At 38.2% G+C, this 16,399-nt stretch overlaps 2 pseudogenes; both read right to left on the reverse strand.

The window, feature by feature from the left end:
- LOC120014219 overlaps positions 1–16,399 on the reverse strand; it is an 18,747-nt pseudogene continuing 2,348 nt past the window's right edge.
- LOC120015803 lies at positions 3,581–3,680 on the reverse strand (annotated as a pseudogene).

A 16,399-nucleotide genomic window follows, 5' to 3' on the forward strand; every position in this document is an offset into this window, starting at 1 on the left:
TCACTGGAACACTAGTACCCTTATGGGCAGGATCAGTATCGCCACTCCATAGTCGGAGTCTCGATATCCTGGACCATATCTGCCACTGTACAACCCAGCATGATTCAACAAAACATAGAGAAGTTCAGTGAATGTGAGTATTATTATAAATGCCTCCAGCACCTTCAGCCTCCACCCTCTGTACCCTCCTATGTTGATGTCCTTACATGCCAAGCTACACCAACAAGAACAAAATTATTACTGAATTAACAATACTGGCTTTTATAGTTAATGGTGCAAGAGTAGCTACTGTGAAAATTACCCAAAAGCCAGTGCTGTTAGGGCCCAAGCTATTAGAGAAGATGATCCTGCAGCTGCCAGACTATCATTCCTCCATGCCCTGTGACCGGACCTCTATTTTGAGGTCCTAATACTATCTAATTAGGAGGTTCTAGTGCTTATAGTAATTCATTTGTGTTTAAATAAAGTAATTTTACCCTTATACATGTTTCCCGTTGGTTCTGCAGGAAATCGGGCTTAAATGACTGAATTGGGCAAGTTGGAGCACTTTTTGGGCACTTTTTGCTGTGAGGTGTCGGGACTTAGATTATGAAGATATTCTTGAAGACTACAAGCTCCAACGGTACACTAATCTATGGCCGAGATTGAATTGTTTTGAATTATGAATGGATTAGATTACAACAAGACTTGAAGGGTTAAGATGATCATTTAAAGGTGAATCCAATGGTTGTGCATAAGACAACATTCTTGCTTGCAATTTTTGACTTAAAAGAAGATCTTACTTGATTTTTGGAGTCAAAGATGGCTGCAAGTTGCTACACATTTAAAAGGAAATTGTTGGAGATACCAATGCCAAGATTTGGTGCAAGTTTGATCAAATGGTCAAAGATGACAAAATTGTTGGAGATACCAAGGTCAAGATTTGGTGCAAGTTTAATCAAATGGTCAAAGATGGCTGCAAGTGCACATGCCAAGATTTGCACATGTAATTGAAGGTCGAGATTTGAAGATGGAAAAAAGATCCAATGGTGGAAATCACAAGAGCTTGGAATCAGACCTTGTTCGGACAAAGTTGGAGGCATGAAGCGTCCAGACACCCGTCCGGACACCTACGACGAATCTGCAATTTTCTGCACCGAAATTTCAAGGGCATTTGGGGTAAATCATGTATGTAACCAATGGGAAACGATTTTATAAGGGTAGTTAGGTATTTTCTATTGTAAAAAAAAGAGAAGAAAACCCTAAGATTTGGTTGGCTTCCGGACAATTCATCTCCTCCAACTTCTTGCCTCCATTGTTTTTCTCTCTATTTCTCTCTCTAAGTTTTTCTTGGTTTCTTGTGATTTCGTGTGTAGACATTGTTTTTCATCTATAAAATTGATGTTTATGTCCATTATGATGAGTGGCTAAGTTCTCTTTCTAGTTTCTAGTCCCAAACGGTGGGTGCTCGGTTTCGATTACTTAAGGTATGCTCAAAGAATCGTAGCTTCGATTTCTCTCTTTTAATTTCGTGATAGTTGTGTGATTGGATCTATGGGAATGACATATTTGCTTGTATTCTTGGATTGTCTAGTCTAGGGATTGCATCTAATGTGTTCAATTGAGAATTGTTAAACCATTGCATGATTTCCTTAATTAATTGAGTTTTTCATTGCATAGCTATTAATTATGTGTATTGATGATGGGGTTTTGGGTTAAATTAGGAATGTGCATGGGAGAGTTATGGTTAATTGATCTTTGAGTGTGAAACTAGGGTGTTAGCCAAGCCAAGCCCCAAGGGGGAATATTAATTCATAATATTAGGTGCTTATCCCTTTGCGTTCATCGTAGATTAAGAGACCCGATGGCCTACATGTATGAATTGAAGTCTTATAACCCAATTCTCTTTGCATATGCATGATTGATAGTATCACACAATGCATTGTGTATGGTTGTGTGTGTTTGCAATGATACCTTGAGTATGAGAACCGAGTAGCCACCGGGACGGACTAGAGACTAGGTTTTTAATTAATTGTTTTAAGTCCAATTTGTGCTTACTTTGATCACAAAATCGCTCATGCTACCGAGTCATTCGGCCCATTTCTTTTACTTGCTTTTATTTGATATTCATTGTGTTTATTAGTGTTAGCTAGTCATTTGCATATCATTCACTTCAAATTTGCATTGCTTCCTCGTGGATCGATACCGGACTCACCGGTTTATTACTTGACGATACCCTACACTTGGGGTAAGTACACACACACTTTGGTGTCGGTCAAGTTTTTGGCGCCGTTGCCGGGGAAGCGAGTGTCAAAGACGGAGTTGGGTGGCTTGTAGATGCTAGCTTTATGCTATTAAACACCATCAAATAAGGAAGGAGCACGGTCACGCTTCAAGGGTAACTTTGTTCCTCCCTTTTACTTGCTTTCTAGTGTAGTTGAATTAGTGTAGTTGCTGAAAAGAGAAAAAAAAAAATTGTGAGGAGAACTTGGCGGATGGGGCTAACTTAGATTCCTGTGGGCGATGGATGCCACCTTGTTTGCTGCTTGGTAGTGATACGTTGTTTGAGAAAGCTTTGCGCATTTTTCTTTCTATCACTACTTGCTACATCTTGGTGTGTAATTGTTCCTGAGGTTGATTGTCATTCTATTCCTATCTTTGCTCTTGTTCTTGCTTGATATTGCTCTTGGTTGTTTGTTGATTGAAAAAAAAAAAAAAAATCTGGTGTTACTTGACTTGGTTGGTGGTCATCTTTCGTGTTACTTGATAGCTTTGTTTGCCATCATGTCTCATCTTAGAGATAGCGCTAGTGGGCATGGGTCTAATAGAGATGGGAGAGGTGGTGACATAAATGCGAGTGATGCGGGGAGTGTACGTGGGGGTGATATCAATCTTGATGTATTACGTCGTCTTTTGCAACGTGTGAACATTGATGAATTGATGAATCCGGCGCAAGGGCAAGATGCCCAAAATGTGCCAAATACCCAGAATTTACCAAATGTTCAAGTTGAGCATGCTTTGCAAAATGCACCTCAACCACTTCAACAAGACAATGCGGCACAAATTGCCCCACAAAATGTCTACCAACCTCCCAATATGCCTCCCGCATACCATATGCCTCCCCCATATAATTATGTACATCCTATGTATTACCCAATGCCACAAGTGCCACAATATGCTCCTTTTGGGCAAAATTTACATGCACCTCCTCCTGTGGAGTACATTCATGCCCAAGAGCATCGCACTTTGAGGGAGCTCATGCATCCCGCAAGGCAAACTCAACCTTCTTGCATCATCATGCCACCGAACCAACAAAATGTGAGCCTTAAACCATCAATGTTCCAAATGATTCCCAAATTCCATGGAATGGAATCGGAACGACCATATTCACATGTGAGTGATTTTGAATCGGTGTGTACTACTTTTGGTGATGTTACATGCACACAAGAAATTTTGAGACTCAAACTTTTTCCATTCTCTTTGAAGGATCATGCAAAACAATGGTTTGAGAACTTGCGCCCCCAATCCATTGCGACTTGGGCGGCAATGCAAGAAGAATTTCTCAACAAATATTTTCCTTCCCACCGTACCATTTCTTATCAAACACAAATCATGAATTTTCATTGCAAAGAACATGAAACTTTCTTCCAAGCTTGGGAGAGGTTTAAAGATTTGTTGTTTATGTGTCCTCACCATGGATTTCAAAAATTTCAAATTGTGAATTTCTTCCACAAATCTTTGACTCCATCTTTGAAGAAATTGGTTTCCACTATGACTCAAGGTGACTTTTTGAATAGGGATGCCAATGAAGCATTTACTTTCTTTGATGGGTTGGCGGAGGAATCCCGATCTTGGGAAGCTCCTCCCCTAACCCGACATGAGGTTGTGTCAAGCTCTAGTGGCAAGTTTGTGTTGAATGAAAATGATGATGTGCATGCTAAACTTGCTTTGTTGTCCAAGAAATTGGAGTCCTTAGAGTCACAAAAGGCCCCTATAAATGCAGTTGGTGTTGATGAACAAGTTGCTTGTACTTTGTGTGAAAGTAGGGATCATAGGACGGATGAGTGTAATGCCTTACCGGCTTGTAAGGAAGTCCTATTTGGGCAAGGTTACAATGGGAACAATTCTCAGAACTTTAGGAAGCCCTACCCTACCAATCACCAAGGCAACAATTCGTACAATGAGAATTACCCTTGGAGGAATCATCCAAACTTTGGGTGGAGGAATGATGGGAATGTTCAATCCCAATCACTCCCCAATCCACCCCAACAACAATTGCCTCCTCCAAGTGTTGCACAACCACCTCCACAATCTTACATTCCACCTCCTAAGAGGTCTCTTGAAGATACTCTTAACATTTTCATGCAAGCTCAAATAGGGGAGAATCAAAAGGCCACCAAATTCCAAAAACAAACCAATAGGGCCATTGAGGATATTAAGAGTCAAATCACTAAGGTCACCCAAGCTCTCACCACATATGAGAAGGGTAAATTCCCAGCTCAACCATACCCCAATCCATCCAAACAAGCCAATTTGCTAGAATCTACTAGTGGGGGGGTGAGTGGACATGAACAAGCCCAATCCATCCTCACTTTGAGGAATGGGCGCATTGTGGATAGACCCATACCAAATGAGAATGTTGATCAAAGTGATGATGTGCAGAATTTTGGTGATAGAGTGGGGGAAAAGGATGAAGGAAATAGTGGAAAGGAAGAGAGTTTGGAGAAATTTGTGCAGGAAAATGATTCACTAGGTGCAAGTGTTCGGACACCTATTTTGGATTGTCCGGACACTTCATCCAGAAATTCAGAAAAATGTGAGAAAATACCAAGAGGAGAAGAGGAGAGTGAGGGGCAATCACTTAGGACAAGGGTAGACACATCTAAGGATAGAGAGTGTATCCCAAGGCCACCATTTCCTCACCGCTTAGGGAAGAAAACCAATGAGGCTCTACACAAAGAGATGTTTGAACTTTTCAAACAAGTGAAAGTGAACATACCTCTTTTAGATGCCATCAAACAAGTTCCCTCGTACGCAAAGTTCCTCAAGGATTTGTGTACCGTGAAACGTAAATTGAATGTGAAGGAGAAGGCTTTTCTTACGGAGCAAGCAAGCTCCATCTTACAAGCCACCACTCCACCTAAATATAAGGATCCCGGTTGCCCTACCATTCCAATAGTCTTAGGGAACCATAGGATTGAACAAGCATTGTTGGATTTAGGTGCTAGTGTTAATCTCCTTCCATACTCGGTCTATCAACAATTAGGGTTAGGTGAGCTTAAGCCTACAAGAATTACCTTGCAACTAGCCGATAGATCCGTCAAGATTCCTAGAGGAATAGTTGAAGATGTGCTAGTTCAAGTGGATGAATTCTATTTCCCGGTTGACTTTGTGGTTTTAGATACTCAACCCCTCCCTAGCTTTAGCAAACCAATCTCGGTCCTTCTAGGTAGACCCTTCCTAGCAACTTCAAATGCTTTGATCAATTGTAGGAATGGTGTCATGGTGCTATCTTTTGGGAATATGACAGCGGAGATGAACATCTTTAATGTGTCTAAGCAAATGGGAGAGTTTGAAGACATTAGGGAAGTAGATTGGATCCATTCATATATTGAGGAGAACTTAGAGAAAACTCTTGCTAGGGATTCGGTGGAAGGTGTGCTAGCTTTGAGTGAAAAAGGTAGTCAATTTTTAGTTGAGGAAGAGGAAATTAATGAGGTTTTGGAGTCTTTAGCTATCCATAGCATAGGACGATTCAACCCACCCATTGAGGAATTAGAACCTTCCAAGACTAAGCTTGAATCATCTTTAGAGCATCCACCAACACCGGAAAGGAAACCCTTACCAAGTGAGCTGAAATATGTGTTTTTGGGAGAGAATGAGTCATACCCTGTTGTGATATCTTCCCTACTTACTTCTTCCCAAGAAGAGAAACTTGTTCAAGTGTTGCAAAGGTATAGAAGGGCAATAGGTTGGACAATTGCTGATTTGAAGGGTATTAGTCCTTTGGTTTGTACTCATAGGATTTACATGGAAGAGGAAGCTAAGCCCATTAGACAAATGCAAAGACGTTTAAATCCGAACATGAAGGAGGTAGTTAGGGGGGAGGTGCTAAAATTGCTTGACGCGGGGATAGTTTATCCCATAGCGGATTCCAAATGGGTATCTCCTACCCAAGTGGTCCCCAAAAAGTCCGGAGTTACGGTAGTTCAGAATGACAAGAACGAATTGGTTCCCACTCGAATTCAAACCGGGTGGCGTATGTGCATTGACTACCGTAGACTCAATATGGTTACTCGAAAAGACCATTTCGCCTTACCCTTCCTTGATCAAGTCCTTGAGAGAGTGGCGGGTAGAGCCTATTATTACTTCCTCGATGGGTATTCCGGATATAATCAAATAGAGATTGCCTTAGAAGACCAAGATAAAACCACATTCACATGTCCATTTGGAACTTTTGCTTATAGACGCATGCCTTTTGGGTTATGCAATGCTCCGGCTACCTTTCAAAGGTGCATGATGAGTATCTTTAGTGCCATGGTTGAGAATATTGTGGAGGTCTTTATGGACGATTTCTCGGTTTACGGAGATACCTATGACCAATGCCTTGCTAATTTGGCATGTGTGTTAAAAAGATGTGAGGAGAGCCAATTGGTTCTCAATTGGGAAAAGTGTCATTTCATGGTGACACATGGAATTGTATTGGGACACATTGTGTCATCCAAAGGGATAGAGGTTGACAAGGCAAAAATTGAATTAATTCAAAAGTTACCTCCCCCTACATGTGTTAAAGATGTGAGATCTTTTTTGGGTCATGCGGGTTTCTATAGAAGGTTCATTAATTCTTTTAGTGCCATTGCCAAACCTTTAAGTAACTTGCTTGCTCAAGATGTCTCTTTTGAATGGACACCACAATGTCAAAAAGCCTTTGATGATTTGAAAGGTGCCCTAACCACCGCACCCATTATGCAAACTCCCGATTGGAGTATGCCCTTTGAACTCATGTGTGATGCAAGTGATGTGGCGGTTGGGGCGGTCCTAGGACAAAGAAAAGAAAAAAATGCTCATGTTATATACTATGCTAGTAAGACTTTGAATGATGCTCAAGTGAATTATACCACCACTGAAAAGGAATTACTAGCTATAGTCTTTGCTTTGGACAAGTTTAGATCTTATTTGGTTGGCTCGAAAGTCATCATCTTTACCGACCATGCGGCTTTAAAGTATTTGCTTTCAAAAGCGAATGCCAAGCCTAGGTTGTTAAGATGGATTCTCTTACTTCAAGAATTTGACCTTGAAATTAAAGATAAGAAAGGAGTGGAGAATGTAGTGGCCGACCATTTATCTAGACTTCCCGGACAAAATTTGATTTCACATGGCATACCCATCAATGAACATTTCCCGGATGAAAAACTCTTCCTCACCAATGCCATCTCTTCCAAATTGACTCCATGGTATGCGGACATCGCCAACTTTTTGGTGTCCGGAAAAATGCCATCTCATTGGAGCAAGATTGATAGATCCAAATTTCTTCGCAATGTGCGAAACTTCTTTTGGGATGACCCCTATTTGTTCAAGTATTGTTCCGATCAAGTGATTAGGAGGTGCATCCCCAATAATGAATTTGAAAGTGTCATGGCCTTTTGCCATAAATATGCTTGTGGAGGCCATTTTTCCTCCAAAAAGACCGCGGCCAAAATTCTTCAAAGTGGCTTATATTGGCCTTCTTTGCACAAAGATGTCCATGCTTATTGCCTATCTTGTGACAATTGCCAAAGGTTAGGTAATTTAGGAAAACGTGAGATGATGCCCCTCCAACCTATTAACATCTTGGAAATTTTTGATTGTTGGGCCATTGATTTCATGGGACCTTTCCCTAATTCATTTGGTTATTTGTATATCTTGGTTGGTGTGGATTATGTGTCAAAGTGGGTAGAGGCTATCCCTTCTCGAACAAATGATCACCAAGTTGTGATAAAATTTTTAAAAGAAAACATTTTCTCAAGATTTGGGATGCCTCGAGCCATCATAAGTGATGGTGGGTCTCACTTTTGCAATGCCCCGGTTAGAACTTTGATGAAACAATATGGCATTTTGCACAAAGTTGGCACCCCATATCATCCACAAACAAGTGGCCAAGCGGAATTGGCAAATAGGGAGATTAAACGTATTCTTGAAAAAACGGTTGGTTCCAATAGAAAAGATTGGTCTTCAAAATTGATTGATGCTTTGTGGGCTTACCGTACTGCATATAAGACTGCCCTTGGAATGTCTCCTTATAGACTTGTCTATGGCAAGGCTTGCCACTTGCCGGTGGAATTGGAGCACAAGGCCTATTGGGCCATTCGCACTTTGAATGACTCCACCGATCAAGTTGGGGGGCATCGCAAACTCCAAATCCACGAGATTGAGGAGTTGAGGAATGATGCTTTCGAAAATGCCAAAATTGCTAAGCTTAAAATGAAAAGATACCATGACAAGCACATTGTGAGGAAAGTTTTTCATGAGGGACAAAAGGTTCTTTTATACAACTCCCGGTTACACTTGTTCCCCGGGAAGTTACGTACCAAATGGACCGGACCTTTTATTGTCCGCAAGGTTTCCCCATATGGAAGCATTGACATTGATGATCCTAGGAGTGGAAAAACTTTTAAGGTTAATGGCCAACGTTTGAAACCATACTTGGAAAATTTTAATGAATTGGCCGAAGAATGGGACCTTGTGGATCCCACTCCTTCCTAGTGTGCATGAAAAGAGCTCTCTTGTAAATATGTAGTGTTAGATTATTTTTCATTCATTTTTGGTGTATTTTTGTATGTTCACAATGCATTTTACAATTTGTTCTTGCCTTGTTTATCATGCTTGACATTGGGGACAATGTCTCATTTAAGTTGGGGGGTGAGGGAATATTGTGAATTCATTGTAAACTTGCTTTATTTTGATGTGCTTTTGTGAATATTAAAAAAAAAATTAAAATTAAAATTAAAAAAAAAAAAAATAAAAATAAAATCTTGTTGTGTCATGCTTGGATAGTGTGGTTGGTATTAACTTTTTCAGGATACGCTTCGTTTCTCATGATTCCGATCACTTTTGAAGAGTATGGTATGATTTCCTACCCTCTATCCTATTGTGTTATGCTTTGTTGTTCATACATGCTAGATGGACTTTAGGAAGGGAAGGGTAGATGCTTTTGGGATTCACTACCAATTTCAACGTTAATTTCTTATTCTTGTTCGAACGTGCAAGTGTAGAGTAGGTTTCTTGATTTCTTTTGTGAAGTCGAAGCATGTGATTGAGTAGGATGACTATGATCAATCTTTCTTGGGATGATTGGGACCTAGTTTGATATCAAAACTGTGATTAAGTGGGCATCTTGGCATTGAAGCATATGTATGACTACGTTTTTTGATCATTTTGTCTGGAAAACTACCTTTTATCCCTTCTCAATCTTTTGAGCCATTCTTCCTTGATATACATTGGGTTCTGGGTGATGCTATTCATTGATATTCATTTGACATCTTATGTACGTGTTCTTCAATAGCTTTGCATCCATTACATTTGATTACTGAGAAGTGTGATTTTTGTATTCTGCCACTTGCCTGTGAACTTAGGATTGAATGATTCATTAGGTTGAGAGATTTGAGCTTAGCCTATTCCTTTGTGAGTGATTATAAGCCTAAATTTCTTTAAGCCTTTTTATTTCACTTACAAGCCTTGTGTGCACCACTTCCTTAAATACTTCCCACTTTTGGTTGCAAGGTTGAGTAGGAGCTTGAAAAAAAAAAAAAAAAAAAAAAAGTTGGTAGTGATATTACCCTTTCTTATGTTGAAAAAAAAAAAATTTGAGGGTTGTTGCTCAAATGTTGTTCATTTTCGAAAAAAAAAAAAATGCATAGAAAAAAAATCAAAAAGAGGTGTGTGCAATAAAGTTAATCCTTTGTGTGTAAAGGATGAGAAGTGTTTGAATTTGTGGTGCAATGGAAGGGGTGACAAAATGAGAATTTAGCTCACATGTTTGAACTTAACCTTGCAACTTGTTACCTAGTCCAAATTCTTCCTACCTTGTCCCTTAGCCACATTACAAACCATTTAACCTTTTGATGAATTTGATTCAAGGTAAGCAAGTGAGTTGGCGGATGCATTAATTGCTCTTGTAGGTGATTTCTTTCTCAAAGCTATGCCCATCCAAATTATCTTTTATAAACACATACATTTAATCCAATTGTGTAAGTCATTTACTTAGCACAATGTTTTTATATTTTTGTGTACATTTGGGATTGGGGATTTATGAACACCAAAAGGTTCCGTAACAAGGTTTTACTTGTGTGAATGTATTGAGTTGTCTTGCTTGATTGCACTTATATTTTTCATAGTATAAAAATGTTCTTAGTCATCTTTGAGGGAATTTGAGATTGATTTTCTAAAGATTTTGCATGTCTTCAACTAGCGGGGAAATTGGGGGATTAGCTCTATTTCTTGCATGTGAGAACTTAAGAATCATTTATGGTGCTTTCAAAGTAATAGTGGATCCCTTGGCAAGTGTTTGTGGGTATCGCTCTGATAAGCCCTCACGAGACTACAACTCGTCCACTAGGGTGACCTAGGGGTTTAAAGGCTTGTTGCATATGCTAAATGCAACCGTGATGCCTACGTCAGTGAATTAGGATTTTATTTTTAGAAGTGTTTGCATTGCTAGGGACTAGCAACGTCTAAGTTGGGGGGTGTGACCAGACCTCTATTTTGAGGTCCTAATACTATCTAATTAGGAGGTTCTAGTGCTTATAGTAATTCATTTGTGTTTAAATAAAGTAATTTTACCCTTATACATGTTTCCCGTTGGTTCTGCAGGAAATCGGGCTTAAATGACTGAATTGGGCAAGTTGGAGCACTTTTTGGGCACTTTTTGCTGTGAGGTGTCGGGACTTAGATTATGAAGATATTCTTGAAGACTACAAGCTCCAACGGTACACTAATCTATGGCCGAGATTGAATTGTTTTGAATTATGAATGGATTAGATTACAACAAGACTTGAAGGGTTAAGATGATCATTTAAAGGTGAATCCAATGGTTGTGCATAAGACAACATTCTTGCTTGCAATTTTTGACTTAAAAGAAGATCTTACTTGATTTTTGGAGTCAAAGATGGCTGCAAGTTGCTACACATTTAAAAGGAAATTGTTGGAGATACCAATGCCAAGATTTGGTGCAAGTTTGATCAAATGGTCAAAGATGACAAAATTGTTGGAGATACCAAGGTCAAGATTTGGTGCAAGTTTAATCAAATGGTCAAAGATGGCTGCAAGTGCACATGCCAAGATTTGCACATGTAATTGAAGGTCGAGATTTGAAGATGGAAAAAAGATCCAATGCAAAGTTGGAGGCATGAAGCGTCCAGACACCCGTCCGGACACCTACGACGAATCTGCAATTTTCTGCACCGAAATTTCAAGGGCATTTGGGGTAAATCATGTATGTAACCAATGGGAAACGATTTTATAAGGGTAGTTAGGTATTTTCTATTGTAAAAAAAAGAGAAGAAAACCCTAAGATTTGGTTGGCTTCCGGACAATTCATCTCCTCCAACTTCTTGCCTCCATTGTTTTTCTCTCTATTTCTCTCTCTAAGTTTTTCTTGGTTTCTTGTGATTTCGTGTGTAGACATTGTTTTTCATCTATAAAATTGATGTTTATGTCCATTATGATGAGTGGCTAAGTTCTCTTTCTAGTTTCTAGTCCCAAACGGTGGGTGCTCGGTTTCGATTACTTAAGGTATGCTCAAAGAATCGTAGCTTCGATTTCTCTCTTTTAATTTCGTGATAGTTGTGTGATTGGATCTATGGGAATGACATATTTGCTTGTATTCTTGGATTGTCTAGTCTAGGGATTGCATCTAATGTGTTCAATTGAGAATTGTTAAACCCATTGCATGATTTCCTTAATTAATTGAGTTTTTCATTGCATAGCTATTAATTATGTGTATTGATGATGGGGTTTTGGGTTAAATTAGGAATGTGCATGGGAGAGTTATGGTTAATTGATCTTTGAGTGTGAAACTAGGGTGTTAGCCAAGCCAAGCCTCAAGGGGGAATATTAATTCATAATATTAGGTGCTTATCCCTTTGCGTTCATCGTAGATTAAGAGACCCGATGGCCTACATGTATGAATTGAAGTCTTATAACCCAATTCTCTTTGCATATGCATGATTGATAGTATCACACAATGCATTGTGTATGGTTGTGTGTGTTTGCAATGATACCTTGAGTATGAGAACCGAGTAGCCACCGGGACGGACTAGAGACTAGGTTTTTAATTAATTGTTTTAAGTCCAATTTGTGCTTACTTTGATCACAAAATCGCTCATGCTACCGAGTCATTCGGCCCATTTCTTTTACTTGCTTTTATTTGATATTCATTGTGTTTATTAGTGTTAGCTAGTCATTTGCATATCATTCACTTCAAATTTGCATTGCTTCCTCGTGGATCGATACCGGACTCACCGGTTTATTACTTGACGATACCCTACACTTGGGGTAAGTACACACACACTTTGGTGTCGGTCACCCTGCTGTGGTTTGCAGCTGCAAACTTAGACACTATCCGAACAACAGCTGCCAGCATTGTGAAAGGTCAAGAAAAAAAATGTTGCAGCATTTCCTCCAAAACCTTCAAATTCAGTTCAATGGACAAAACATCAAGTCATGTAGAGTTAATAATTGAAAAAGGAAAGAAGAAAGGCTTACTTGGGTGGTTAGTTTGGCCATTGATGAACCTGTTGAGACACCAACTACCAAAACCCAACACAATAAAATACATGACCAAATTCAGAAACATCAGTGAAGCTTCGACATTCCTTCCTACCGTTTGAGCCATACTGCAGAAACAACCAAACAGACCCACAAAATGTTCACTTGATTTTGTGATCCACCCACAAATTAAATTGCTATAACTTTTGGGGTTATAAAGAAGGGATACGTGTAAAGCATTGTGGTTCTGCATGTGGACATGCACTTGTCAACATGGTTGGTCTTATGTTGTCCATGTAACCCCCAGCTTTTGTTTTGGAATCTCGACGTGTTAAGATATGTATATAAACGGTGCGTATATATCCACATTGAATATGCACCATGCATCTTAATTTGTGTGTTAGATTTGGAATTGAATTCTCTGAAATTAAACCAGTAATCCAACGATTTGAAGCCCAAACAAATTTGACAAATGTTGGCTTTTGTAAGATGTCAAAGACAAATTTGTGAGGTCATGTGATTCCTGACTTCAGGTTAAGTTGATTTATTGTCGACACTAACTGTGTTGGACATTATAATTTATATATATATATATATATATATATATATATATAAATATATATATATATATATATAAATATATATATATATATATTATGATAATAACAAAATTTTATGCTTAATTATAGTATGATATTATTTCTGGCCTAAATAATTTTTTAAAAAAGTTGGACACGATTAATGCAAATTTTTTTTGGTTTACCACACTTAAGAGTCTGTTTGGTACGTCCTATATTGCGGTGTAATCTGAATTCCACTGCATTATATCATTTGATTCATATTTAATATCTATCCGTAATGATAATTGGATTACTTATAAAGCAGATATACTAAAAAACAGGTAATATGATAATTAGCATTTCCAGGTCGAGCCAGGTTTGGGCTTGACTCGAGGGGAAGATATTAGCCCAATACATTGGGCCGGGCTTAGGACATGATGATCAAGTCTAATACACACATGGAAAACTTTAGTCACACCCCACTTTTTACTAAAAACACCCCGTCAACTGAGTTTTACAAGGGATGATCAACTCAAATTGGGGTATCTTTAGTAAAAGGTGGGGTGTGACTAAAGTTTTCCTACACACATGTTCAATCACTGCAAACCCGTCAACTTCAGAGATGACGTTTATAACCCATATCTTAGCTAAAAGAAGTTAAATAAAATTCAGATTGCACAAAAGTTGTCCAAAGTATTTTCCATGACGTGCAAAATCGGATCTACTCTCCAATAACCATATGCTCGATTTTATAGACGTGTCAGTTAATCATATTAGGGATTATGAGATGACTATTCTGTATATGTATTGTAAAAAAATATGAGTTTTAAAGTGTGTTTGGATTGAGGGATTTGGAGGGAAGAAAAGAGAAGGGAAAGAGAACTTCTTTCCAATTTCTTTGTTTGGATAGTAAAGAAAAAAATTAAGAAGAGAGATTTGGAAGGAATTGGAGGGAAGATTTCATTAAGTTTTTATCAGAACTCTTCCTCCCAAAATGGAGTCATTTGGAAGGAAATGATGACTTATTAAATTATTTATATGTTAAAAACCTATTTTACCGAAAATCAAGTCAGCAATGAGCAACATTTGACACTTGAAAATATGTAGAAATTTTACTCATACTCCATATTTGGAGTGGCTCAAATTTGATGAATAGTAATTTTACGGAACCCACTCAACAATTAATTGATGTCACATCATTCCTTGCATCTCTCTTGTTTTTCTTTTCTTTTTCTCTCCGGGACCTACTCAACCAATTAATATTTGGAGTGTTGGCTCAAGAATGTTAACTCTGAATATATTGAAGTGTAGCCCTTGATAAGCTAATAGATGCACAAGGATTGAGGAGTATGAAGTGTGGGCACAATAGCGCCCATTGTGGATGCTTAGGGGCTTCTCTTAGAGTGCGTTTGGTAGAGCGTATGATTGATAGAGTTTGTGCTAGAGTATATGTTGTCGATATATGCTAGCATATACACTAGAGTATACTCTGATTAGGTGTTTGGTGAAACTGAAAAATACTCTAATTAGACATAGAGTATATGATGTTAAATTACCTATATGGACATGAAGTATTTTTAATAAAATAGTCATATTTAACGAAAAATAATGATTATTGCAATCATCTACCAAGAGAGTAGTCATAAATGTTGCCATTTTATTAATTTCTACTAATTTTTCTGTTTTCATATGTCTAACCACTTACAGATTAATTATTTTATGTACTTATTTTGAAAAGGGCAAAACCATTGTTTCTATCCTTAAACTATCCAACCTCTTTCGATTCTATCCCTTTTTTTTCGATTCTATTCTTAAACTATGAACTCAGTTGTTTATATCCTTAAACTTTTAACTCTTTTTCTATTTCTGTCCTGAGTCAGATTTTCGGTGAGACTCGACCAGATTTTACTGACGTGGCATTCAAATTCTGACAAGCAATACACATGCTTGATGACATGTAAGAAAATATTAAATTAATCAAATTCACTTGAAAGCAAATTCGAAAAGAAAATAATTAAACATCGATTAAAAAAATCAAAAACTGGAAGTCGAATCTCAACCAAAGTCATGAGTCAAAAACAGATTGATGAATCCAAAATCGATTAAAAAAATAAAGAAATCAGACCCAATAAGTGATGATTTTGCACATGAAAAAGTGATCAAAAAATGATCTCGAATCGTGAGGCGACGGAGAAGGAGGCTCCGTATTGTTTAGGACTTTAGGGTTTTTGCAGGAGTTGAGACAGTTGAGAATGATGGGGTTTTTTAATGATAAGGGGCTTCTGGGATTTCGCAGAGGTAGGAGTTGATTAGGGCGACGCAGATAGGGAAGGTTGGTGGGGGACGGATTCGAGTATATGGGGCATTGATAGTAGGGTTCTCCGTCATCAAGGAAGGTTGAAACAGCGACGTTGAGATCCCATTGGTGGTTCTCTAGAAAGAAGATGGCTTCTTCTTCGGACACTGATGTGATGTGACAAAAGGAGTTCAGATTCAAGGAGCTGAGAAGAATTTCAATTTGATAAGAACACAAACTGATTTTTTCAATTTGGCATAGAGGGTTTGATTTTTCATTTTTTGAATTTTCTTTTCAATTGATTTCCGATTTTTATTAAAAATTTGTTTCCTGGGGGATTTGTTTAATTTTTTTTGACACAGCTTGTGTAACGTTCGTCAGAATTAAGATGACACATCAGTAAAAACCGGCCGAGTCTCATCGAAAAATTTGATTCAGGATAGAAAAGGGAAAAAAGTTGAAAATTTAAGATAGAAACGATTGAGTTGATAATTTAAGGATAAAATCGAAAAAAGTTGGATAATTTAAGGAAAAGAAAAACAATGGTTTTGCCTTTTGAAAAGTGATAAATATTTTGAATTCAATACTTGCCACGTGGTGCAAACCAAACCTGATCACTTGCACTTCAAAGCCTAATAATCTTGTGTTTTCTTCATCGTTGGGAGAACACGCAATCGTTAGTTGCAATTGTTTACCAAACAGTAGTACAGTACTATCCTCAAAGTCAATTATCACATAAGGCAAGCACTATTTTTATGAAGTCATTACGCTATCATTTTGATCAACAATGTTATTTCATTTTCTCTCTCATCAAACAAGT

This window comes from Tripterygium wilfordii, chromosome 14, assembly GCF_013401445.1.
Source record: "Tripterygium wilfordii isolate XIE 37 chromosome 14, ASM1340144v1, whole genome shotgun sequence".
Lineage (NCBI taxonomy): Eukaryota > Viridiplantae > Streptophyta > Magnoliopsida > Celastrales > Celastraceae > Tripterygium > Tripterygium wilfordii.